Below are 12,726 nucleotides of genomic sequence, written 5' to 3'. Positions count from 1 at the left end.
TCTCCATGAGCTAACATCCATAGAAAATCATGAACACAACAGCTCTCTATTGGCAACTGAAGTATCGCTGATAATCAAAGTATCTAATGGTTCTCAATAACCAAAATATATCTCAATCAAACTGATCGAAGACTCCAAAAATGGTTGAGTCAAACATGTCACATCATGACATCATCAAGAATAAATCTACATTTTAGTCCCATCATGGCGACTAGAAAATAACCAAGGTTAACTAATCGATGACAAAAAATAATGGTTAAGTCAATTATCTCATACATAAGAATCTCAACAAACAATACATAGAGCATTCCATCACATAACCATGGTTGGATTTATAAAGATCGAGATTAAAACATCATCATAACATCACAATCACATAACTCCCAAGCCTCTGGTAGACGTCTTATAACTGGTCAACACTAGTCAACCCAAAACTCAAAACAATAACATAAGAATACACAATGTAAACACATGTTTTGGTTTTGCTAAAATTACATACTTGAATTAAATGTGGAGGCTTCTAGTTTACATTTTCCAACTTAGATATCAAGTGGAGAAATTTCATTTTTTACCTAACCCATGTATTTGTTTAATAGATAAAAGTTTCTCCCCCAAAACCACTAGACTCAATTCTAATTTATCTAATAGTATTTTTTTTGAAAATAACATTTCCAATGAAATCAACATATTTCAAAACTTTGATTTATAACACGTTCTAATAATCAACCTTAATTAAACTAAGTTTAATTCAGTTAATTATTAATATCTCTTCATTTTAATAATAATTGATAAATTATTATTCATATTTTTTAAATCATTTACCTTTACAAATTGATCCATCTATACAAATCATTTTAATTAAAATAATTAGTTATAATTAATAATATATATACATATATACTTATATATATATATACACACACACACACACACACATACATAAATACATATATATATAATAATAACATATAACAATATTTAATAATGAAAATACTTAATAACATTATATGTAAGACCGAATAAGGAAAATTGTTATACAAAAGTGATATCTCATCGCTATCTCCCGTACCCTGTGCTTGAATGTATTTGGCACGGGTGTTGGGTCTGTACTACCCATGGTCGCAATAAACACCTGCAACGGCTGTCGCTGAGCCGTATATAGGTCACAACGTCAGTCATGTCAGCCGCGATAGCCCCTCCATTAATAACAATAGTGGAAAGGGAGGGAGTACGGGGTATAACCCGCCCCTCCAAATGAACTTTTATATATATATTTTTTTCAATTACAATTTCAAGAACGTTTTGAATAAATATTTTTCCACTATCATTCGATTTTTAACAAATATATAAATAGATTATATATATACATATGTATGTATATGTGTGTATATATATATATATAAAGGTATATGTATATATATATATGTATGTATATATATATATGAATATATACAGAATTAAAAATATCATAGTACATGAACATATATACATACATATATGTGTGTGTGTGTGTGTGTGTGTGTGTGTGTGTGTGTGTGTGTGTGTATAATTGCATATATATATAGATAAGCAAATTGACAATATATGAATACAAACTTGAATTTTCAGAATTCCTCCATAGACCTTTGATCTCCAAAATTTCCAATAATTAATCTAATGGGTTTGACTATGAATTTCAAACTTAGCCCCATGTTCTTTTCAAATCTATGCATATAAAATTCTCAAATAAATTAATCACAGTAAATTATGAAATTCCTCAGAAGACATATGGAAGACACGAAGAAGATAGGAAATGCATGATACGGAAATAGCATAAGTAAAATCACAAGAATCTACCTAGATTATGATGCTAAATCACTCTTCCTCAGAAAACCCACAGAGCAAGCTCCCTTCTTCAAAATTCTCGAATCCTTCAATGCTCCAAATTGCACTCCAAATGCTATGTCTAGGCTTCTAAGAATGCCTAAATATAAAGAGCTCTTCGAAAACATCTAGAATGCCTCTAGAAATAGCTAGAAAGTGTCACCAACTAAGCATGGGTCCTTTACAACCTTTTTGATGAGCCATAGGGTTGTAGACACCATGTGCTTAATTGATGCACTAACCTCCGTGTTGTTGACACTTGAAAAATAGAAAAGTGCATTAATTCTCGTGCAAGCTTATAACTCCAATTCACTCTTTATATAATTTCTATTTAAATATTTATAACTTTTATTTTAATTTTTATAACTTTTATTATTATTATTTATTTATTACTTTATTATTATTTTATAATTATTATTAATTTTAATTTTCTAATTTTCTTTATTTAATTATAATCAAAATATCAAATAATATGATATTTTATATTAATTTTCTCAAATAATTAATTTATTAATTAAATCTATTTATTAAGACTTAGTTAATAGAAAATTCACCATAGACCTTCAAGATAAAATATGAAAACTCATCATAGAGAAAATCACTCAAGATCAGTCTAAGGGGTTAAAAATCATGAATTATGTCATCCGACACATTCGATGGGTAAAATATCCAGATACTTGTCCTACCTCACTAGGACAATTGGCTTAAAGGTTTAGGATTTGGACTTGAAAATTTATCTCCCTTCTCTTATCATTGAGATAGTATAATAGGGTACGCTCATCCTAGCAATTCAGGGAAGTCAATACTCAGGACCTACAACCTGCAGAAAAACCATGCATGTACATACAATATATAATGCTAAGCTAAATAGACAATGACAGGAAGTGATGCATCATGTAGATCCCGACTATGCAGGTGACTACGACTCACTTCCTTAACCACATCAGAAATGCCATACAATAAGAAAACACACACACCATACACATGCAAGTATGGGGTAAGTATCCATAATAAAACACATGAGATAATAAACCATCTAACTAATCATCAACAATAACTAAAAACAATATAATGATCATCATGTATGCATGAAATATAATGTCTAAATGATCTCATCACATAACCTCTGAATTCATAACATAATGTCTGATAGTGTCAAAACAATACCACTAATCCATCAACATAAAACTAGTCCATCATAGTCTGATAATAATAGCAAAAATATGTCCAGAAAATATGTGAATGAGGGTAGGCACTACATCCACCCCCCTTGGGTTAGGCTAACTCCTGGAAGCCTACAAACAAGCAGGGATATAACTCCCTCAATCTAGCTGCATCCTCCCAAGTAGCTGAAGAATCATCAGTAGGGTCCCATTGGACCCTTACCTGCTCAATGGTTTGACCCCTGAGGGTCAACTCCCGCTGCTCTAGAATATGAATAGGCTCCAAAGCCAACTGCCCATCCTCTACCTGCAATGCATTCCAATCAAGAACATGTACAATATCAGGTATATACTGCCAAAGTACTGAAACATGGAAAACATCATGAATGTGAGATAGGCTGGGCGGTAGAGCAAGGTGGTAAGCAACTAGGCCAATCCTCTCTAAAATCTCAAATGGTTTGACAAAGTGAGGTGCTAGCTTAGAACCCTTTCCATACCAGATTAGACTCTTTTGCAGACACACTCTCAAGAAAACCTTATCTCCCACAGCAAACTTCTTATCAGTCCTATGAGCATTGGCATATTTCTTCTGCCTATCCTGTGCCGTAGTCAAATGCTCATAGATATGCACCACCTATTGCTCCATATCACAAAGCATCTCAGGACCCAATAGGATGCAATCCTCAAGATTGTCCCAACTCAATGGTGTATGACAAGGACGTCCATATAATGCCTAAAATGGTGCCATACCAATAGAACTATGATAACCGTTGTTGTAAGAAAACTCCACCAGGTAGAGATAATCCTCCCAATGTGTCTACCTATCCATCACATACATCCGTAACATATCCTCCAAAACTTGATTCACCCTCTCTATCTGACCATCAGTCTCTGGATGATATGCCAAACTAAAGTTTAACTATGCTCCAAGCTCATGCTGCAGCAACATCCAGAATGCAGATGTGAATATAGGATCCCTGTCAGAAATGATCTTTCTAGGAATACCATGTAATCTCACAATGTCACGCATGAAGACATTAGCTATAGAAACTGCTATGTAGGAAGACTTGATGGGTGAGAAATGCGCCACCTTAGTTAATCGATCAACGGTAACCATGATAGCATCATGATGCTGAACTGTCATAGGTAATCCTACTATAAAATCCATGGAGATGATATCCCACTTCCAAGAAGGAATGAGATTAGGCTGCAAAAGTCCAACCAGGTGCTGATGTTTTTCCTTAACTCTCTGACACTCAAAGCACCTAGCCACAAAATCAGCAATATCTCACTTCATCCTAGACCAAAAGAAAAAATGTCTCAAATCAGCATGCATCTTCTTGACACCTGGATGTGCTAAGTAAGGTGTACGATGGACTTTTTCTAGTATCAAGGTGCGAACCTCATCCGAAAATGGCACATAAATCCTCCCCAAATGTCTCAAAAGACCATCTAATTCTTGAATGTAACCTGCAAAATTACCTTCCAAAGGTCTTCCTAAATCTATCTCTCTGCACACTTCCTGATACCATGAATCCGTAGGAAGTGCCTGAAGAATCTGACTCCTCAAATCCACTCTAAGAGTCATCGATGATACCACATGTCTCCTGCAACTCAAAGCATCCACCACCACATTCTCCTTACCTTGAATGTACTTAACCTCAAAATCATACTCACATAGAAACTCCATCCATCGCCTCTGGTGAGCATTCAAATTAGGCTGAGTAAAAATGTACTGAAGACTACGATGATCATTGTGTAGCTCAAATTTGTGCCCCAACAAGAAATGTCTCCATCTAGTCAAAGCATGAACTACTGCTCCTAACTCAAGATCATGCATAGGATAATTTAACTCATGATCCTTGAGCTTACATGATTTATACACAATCACCCGTCCTTTTTGCATCAACACTGCCCCAATCCCTTCAAGAGAAGCATCTATACATACCATAAAATCACCTTTTGGATCAGGTACAGCTAAAATTAGTGCATTGGTCAAAAGATCCTTGAGCTTTTGGAAAGCTTCCTCACATTTCTCTGTCCATACAAACTTCTTTCCTTTCCTCTGAAGAGAAGTGATAGGATGTGCTATCCTAGAGAAGTTCTGGACAAATCTGCGATAATAACTGGCTAAACTCATGAAACTACAAATCTCTGACACATTAGTCGATGTAGCCAATCTATTATTGCCTAAATCTTTGCAAGATCCATTGAAATACCATCACCTAAAATAACATGCCCTAAATACTGAATCTCCAACTTGAAGAATTCACACTTAGCTGCATTAGCATAAAGCTAATTGTCTCTCAAACACTGCAATACCAATGGCAAGTGTTCTTCATGATCCTTCTGAGTCTTTGAATATATCAATATGTCATCAAAAAATATGAGTACAAACCTGTCCAGATAAGATCGAAACACACCATTCATCAAACTCATGAAAATTGATGGAGCGTTAGTCAATCCAAATGGTACCACTGTGAAATCATAATGCCCATAGTGAGTACAAAAAGTGGTCTTGTGAATATCTACTTCCTTAATGCGAAGCTAGTGGTATCCTGACTTAAGATCAATCTTGGAGAATACTGTAGCTCCCTTGATCTGATCAAATAAGTCATCAATCCTAGGTAAAGGATACCTATTCTTAATAGTCACCTTATTCAATAGTCTATAGTCAATACAAAGGCACAAAGAACTATCTTTCTTCTTCACAAAGAGCACTGGAGCTCCCCATGGTGATACACTACGTTGAATGCTCCCTTTGGCAAGAATTTCCTCTAGCTAAAGACGTAGCTCATCCAATTCCTGTGTCGTCATGCGATAAGGAGCTTTAGAGATAGGCTCCACTCTAGGAATCAGATCAATACTAAAGACAATGTCCCTCTTTGGAGGCATGCCTGGAACCTCACTTGGAAAAACATTTATGTACTCCTGCAAAATCAGGTGATCTAAAGTCTCCCTCATAGGATCTTCCTCATCAAGATCATTTACCATAATAGAAAATATCTGACATCCCTTACGAAAAATTCACCTCAATTGCATAGAAAAAATCATCCACAGAGATATAGGCCTTGGTATCCCAACTATCAGCACATCATTCCCTTAGTCATCTTGGCACAAAATGATCTTCTTTCTACAATCTATACTAGCTCTATGAAATCCTAGCTAGTCCATGACCAAAACCACATCATAGGAACCAAGGGGTATGACTCGAAGATCCATTGTAGTATCAAAGCTGCCTAAGCTAAGCCCACACTTATGAACTACAAAGTCTGTGGAGACCTTAATGCCTGAGGCTAGTTCCACTTGCCAACCATGATCTTGCTTTACCACATCTAGCTTACACTTAGAAACTATAGATAGTGAAATAAATGAATCTGTAGCTCCTGAATCAAGAAATACTGAAAGAGATATACCTCTAATAGAACCTGTGGTCTCAACCACTATTCCTTGATGATCTGTCTAACGTTGATCAACTGCTGCAAAGACTCTATGAGCACTACCTGCATCACCAACTGTAGGCTCTAAAACGGTAGGTCTAGGTCCTAAAAATTGAGGTGCTCATTGAGGACACTGAGCTGCATGATGTCCAATCTAACCACATGAAAAACATTCTATATTTCTGCCAAAACCTCTTCCCATAGGTGGTACATTTGATTGCTGAAGACTGTTCCTGCTCACAAAAGACTGGCTACTCTGAGCTAGCTGATTGGACTGATTCTATTTATTGCATTGAGCATTGTAGTTGTTCTTGGTGTTAGAACCTTTTCCACCACCTTGAACCTGAGAATTCGATCCCTTCTGTTACTGTGTCTGTTGAGACTGTTGCTGATACTGTTTCCCCTTAGAGAAAGAAAACTTCTTGTTACCACCTGAATTGTAGTTGCTTTTAGATCCTGGTGTTGCTGGCACTCCTACAAAACCACCTTGACCAAGGTTGACACTTTGCTCAACAAGGATAGCTTGATGTACCGCATCCTTGAGGGTTTTTGGCTCAAATGCCTTAACTCCCCCAATAATATGGTTATTCAAACCCCTATTAAAATGTTGTTTCAATTGAGCTGAATTTTCACTGAACCCTAAAAAAGACATGAGCTCATAAAACTTATGCTCATACTCAGTCACTGACAAAGTGTACTATCTAAGATTATGAAATTCATCAACCCTTTTCTGTTTCTATTCCTTTGGTAGTAATCATTCACGAAAACTCTCTAGGAATAACTCCCATGTAACACTGCTCAAATCAATTCCCAACTTCTTCTCCTCTATTGTCCACCAAGTGGCCCCAAAATTCTCTAGATTATTGATCACAAATCTTGCCTTAACATTGATGTTGAACTCCTGCATGGCAAAAATCTTGTCGAGAGAAATAAGCCACTACTTGACCACATAACCAGAACCTTGCCCATTGAAAGGCTTAACCTTGGATATTGAAAGATCCTTCATCTAAGTGGACACAATGGACCTCTGACGATCCTTCTGAGGACTTTTAGATCTGGGTCTATGCTCTTGTTTTATCTGATGCACTTTGGGCTACTCTTGAACAGGAGGTAGATGTTCTAGAATAGTCTGCATCATCTGCCTCAAACCAACCTCTTCAGACTTAGCTTGGTCCTCTCTATGGCTCTCTTCTTGCTACCTACTAGAGTGCTCTTCCCTGCTCTCTACATGAGTCGATCCCTCATGGGTAGACTCATGGATACTGATAGCTCTACCATGACCACGGCCTCTTCCATGGCCTCTACCATGGCCTCTAACAGAATACCTAGTCCCAGATACCATCCTACAATAGTACAAGGTACTAAGTTCTATTCTATGTTTAGGTTTAAGTTAAAATTTCCAATTTTGAAACTTAGTGTTGAAGTATGAAAAATATTCAAGTAACAGTTTGAGTTCTATTTTGTTTTAGTTCACCTAGTTCAAGTTCTAAAAGTTACACTTAATAGTTCAAAGTTTTAGTTGTTCCAAAATACCCAGAGCTCCCAATGTAGAAACTCGGGCTCTGATACCAAATGTAATGCCCCACCAAGGGATCCAAAGAATTAAGCTAGAACTTCACTAAGTTTAGTAGCATTTTTTTTTCCATGAAAGTAAACACCACGTATAACTTATGCACAATAACGGAAGCAATAGCAATGTCCATCTGAAATTAAACATAACATACATAACATGTTACATTCTTTAAGATCCCTTAATGTTGAATTACATACATAAATCTATCTAGTACAACATCAACATGAAATAATAATGATAAGTCCAATGTTTATACATTACATTTTAAATACTCAATCATCCACTGTACATGTCATAGGGTATGACAAGCTCAAAAGAATATACATACATAGAATAAGGTACATCTTCCTATTCTAATCCATGATACATCAAAGTAAAGATACTCATATGATACATCATCATAGAAGACATATACATCCATCATAAAGATCAAACATAATAAACTAAGTGCAAGGTTCCTCCCAACCGTTAATAGCATCATTAGACCATCGTGGATCCTAGCCATCCCTCCGTGCGTAACATTCCAAATCACCAAAGAGATCATCGGTACTAACATAGTAGGAATGTCACTCCTAACATATATAACATCATATGTAGAAAGTAATCTAACATGCAAATAAAAGCATAAGATAACATCATCTAACATATGCTAATCATCAATAAAAAGGATACATATCCATCATCATGAAGGATGCATCAGCCATGATGTCTCAATGAATCTCAAAATGATAAGAGTGGAAAATACACTACCACTCGACCGCGTGGTACCTAAGTGGTCCACTCCCACCGTGCTGAGGAGATAATCTCAAGTCCCAAATAGGCTATCCAAAATCACATAGTAAAAATCTCTATAAGTTCAAGAATCCTAAAAGTATACTAACTCAAAGGTTCCAAACACAAAATCTGACATCTAATCTCTAGAGGCACACAATGACATGTAGGAACCTACTATGCAAGTGGGAAAGTGTCATCACAATTATCACATACAAGTTATCCTGGCAGTTAGCTAATCTCCATAGGTCCATACTAATTTCATGCGACCACTAGTATCCTCTCATACTGATGAGGTATACTATGGAATGCAAGGTCGCAACCATGCATCTCACTACTCCCATCCTAGCCTATACAAGCACTCAAGGCATGAGTGAGAATAAAATTCTTATATTCTTAGATTCATTCAGTTAGTATTAGGTGTGAATGTTATCACTTATTAATCTAACTTACAATGAGTTACCTTGGCAGCCTCTTAGGGCCCTAACCCTCATTTCAAGCCACTTCCCATCACTACATGTAGATATCCTACCCTAATGCTCATGGAATCATAAATTTCAAAATCACAAAAGACAATCCATAATCAAATCATCAAATATGCATAAAAGCATCAAATCTCCATGAGCTAACATCCATAGAAAATCATGAACACAACAACTCTCTATTGACAACTGAAGTATCACTGATAATCAAAGTATCCAATGGTTCTCAATAACCAAAATATATCTCAATCAAACTGATCGAAGACTCCAAAAATGGTTGAGTCAAACATGTCACATCATGACATCATCAAGAATAAATCTACATTTCAGTCCCATCATGGTGACTAGAAAATAACCAAGGTTAACTGATCGATGACAAAAAATAATGGTTAAGTCAAGTATCTCATACATAAGAATCTCAACAAACAATACATAGAGCATTCCATCATATAACCATGGTTGGGTTTATAAAGATCAAGATTAAAACATCATCATGACATCACAATCACATAACTCCCAAGCCTCTGGTAGACGTCCTATAACTGGTCAACACTAGTCAACCCAAAACTCAAAACAATAGCATAAAAATACACAATGTAAACACATGTTTTGGTTTTGCTAAAATTACATACTTGAATTAAATGTGGAGGTTTCTAGTTTACGTTTTCCAACTTAGATATCAAGTGGAGAAATTTCATGTTTTACCTAACCCATGTATTTGTTTAATAGATAAAAGTTTCACCCCAAAACCACTAGACTCAATTCTAATTTATGTAATAGTATTTTTTTGAAAATAACATTTCCAATGAAATCAACATATTTCAAAACTTTGATTTATAACATGTTCTAATAATCAACCTTAATTAAACTAAGTTTAATTCAGTTAATTATTAATATCTCTTCATTCTAATAATAATTGATAAATTATTATTCATATTTTTTAAATCATTTATCTTTACAAATTGATCCATCTATACAAATCATTTTAAATAAAATAATTAGTTATAATTAATAATATATATACATATATACTTATATATATATATATATACATATATAAATACATATATACTTATATATACATATATATATATACATATATATATATATATACATATATATATATATACATATATATATATATACATAAATAAATACATATATATATAATAATAACATATAACAATATTTAATAATGAAAATACTTAATAACATTATATGTAAGACCGAATAAGGAAAATTGTTATACAAAAGCGATATCTCATCGCTATCGCTCGTACCCTGTGCTTGAATATTTGGCACGGGTGTCGGGTCTGTACTACCCACGGCCACAGTAATCACCTGCAACTGTTGTCACTGAGCCGTATATAGGTCATGACGTCAGTCGTGTCAGCCGCAACAGTCCCTCCATTAATAACAACAGTGGAAAGGGAGGGAGTAGGAGGTATAACCTGCCCCTCCAAATGAACTTTTATATATATTTCTTTTTCAATTGCAATTTCAAGAATGTTTTGAATAAACATTTTTCCACTGTCATTCAATTTTTAACAAATATATATATACATATGTATGTATATATATATATATATATAAAGGTATAGGTATATATATGTATGTATATATATATATATATATATATATGAATATATACAAAATTAAAAATATCATAGTACATGAACATATATACATATATATATATATATATATATATATATAATTGCATATATATATATATGTATGTATGTATGTATGTATGTATGTATAAGCAAATTGACAATATATGAATACAAACTTCAATTTTCAGAATTCCTCCATAGACTTCTGATGTCCAAAATTTTCAATAATTAATCTAATGGGTTTGACTATGAATTTCAACCCTAGCCCTGTGTTCTTTTCAAATTTATGCATATAAATTTTTTTAAATAAATTAATCACAGTAAATTATGAAATTCCTCAGAAGACATATGGAAGACATGAAGAAGATAGGAAATGCATGATGCAGAAATAGCATAAGTAAAATCACAAAAATCTACCCAGATTCTGATGCTAAATCACTCTTCCTTAGAAAACCTGCAAAGCAAGCTCCCTTCTTCTGAATTCTCGAATCTTCCAATGCTCCAAATTGCACTCCGAACGCTATGTCTAGGCTTCTAAGAATGCCTGAATATAAAGAGCTCTCGGGAAACATCTAGAATGCCTCTAGAAACAACTAGAAGGTGTCACCAACTAAGCATGGGTCATTTCTAACCTTTTTGATGAGCCATAGGGTTGTAGACACCATGTGCTTAATTGATGCACTAACCTCTGTGTTGTTGACACTTGAGAAATAGAAAAGTGTGTTAATTCTCGTGCAAGCTTATAACTCCAATTCACTCTTTATATAATTTCTATTTAAATATCTATAACTTTTATTTTAATTTTTATAACTTTTATTATTATTATTTATTTATTAGTTTGTTATTATTTTATAATTATTATTAATTTTAATTTTCTAATTTTCTTTATGTAATTATTTTTCCTTAATTATTCTCATTTAATCAATTATAATCAAAATATCAAATAACATGATATTTTATATTAATTTTTTCAAATAATTAATTTATTAATTAAATCAATTTATTAAGACTTAATTAATAGAAAATTCACCATAGACCTCCAAGATAAAATATGAAAACCCATCATAAAGAAAATCACTCAAAATCAGTCTAAAGGGTTAAAAATCATGAATTATATCACCTAACACATTTGGTGGGTAAAATATCTGGATACTTGTCCTACCTCACTAGGAAAATTGGCTTAAAAGTTTGGGATTTGGACTTAAAAATTTATCTCCCTTCTCTTATCATTGAGATAGTATAATAGGGTACGCTCATCCTTGCAATTCAAGAAAGTCGATACCCGGTACCTGCAACCTGCAAAAAAACCATGCATGTACATACAATATATAATGCTAAGTTAAATAGACAATGGCAAGAAGTGGTGCATCATGTAGATCCTGACTATGCAGGTGATTACGACTCCCTTCCTTAACCACATCAGAAACGCCATACAATAAGAAAACACACACACTATACACATGCAAGTATGGGGTAAGTATCCATAATAAAACACATGAGCTAATAAACCATCTAACTAATCATCAACAATAACTGAAAATCATATAATGATCATCATGTATGCTTGAAAAGTAATGTCTAAATGATCTCATCACATAACGTCTAAATCCAAAACATAATGTCTGATAGTGTCAAAACAATACCACTAATCCATCAACATAAAACTAGTCCATCATAGTCTGAAAATAATAGCAACAATATGTCTAGAAAAGATGGGAATGAGGGTAGGCACTACATAATTAAATAACTTCATTTAATTAATTAGGAATGGCTTCCTATTTAATTAAATAACTTTATTCTATTAATTAGAACTAAGTA

This window comes from Cupressus sempervirens, chromosome 1 (genome assembly GCF_028749045.1).
Source record: "Cupressus sempervirens isolate cs-2001-9-10 chromosome 1, ASM2874904v1, whole genome shotgun sequence".
Taxonomy (NCBI): domain Eukaryota; kingdom Viridiplantae; phylum Streptophyta; class Pinopsida; order Cupressales; family Cupressaceae; genus Cupressus; species Cupressus sempervirens.
Note: the sequence above shows the minus strand (reverse complement) of the source record.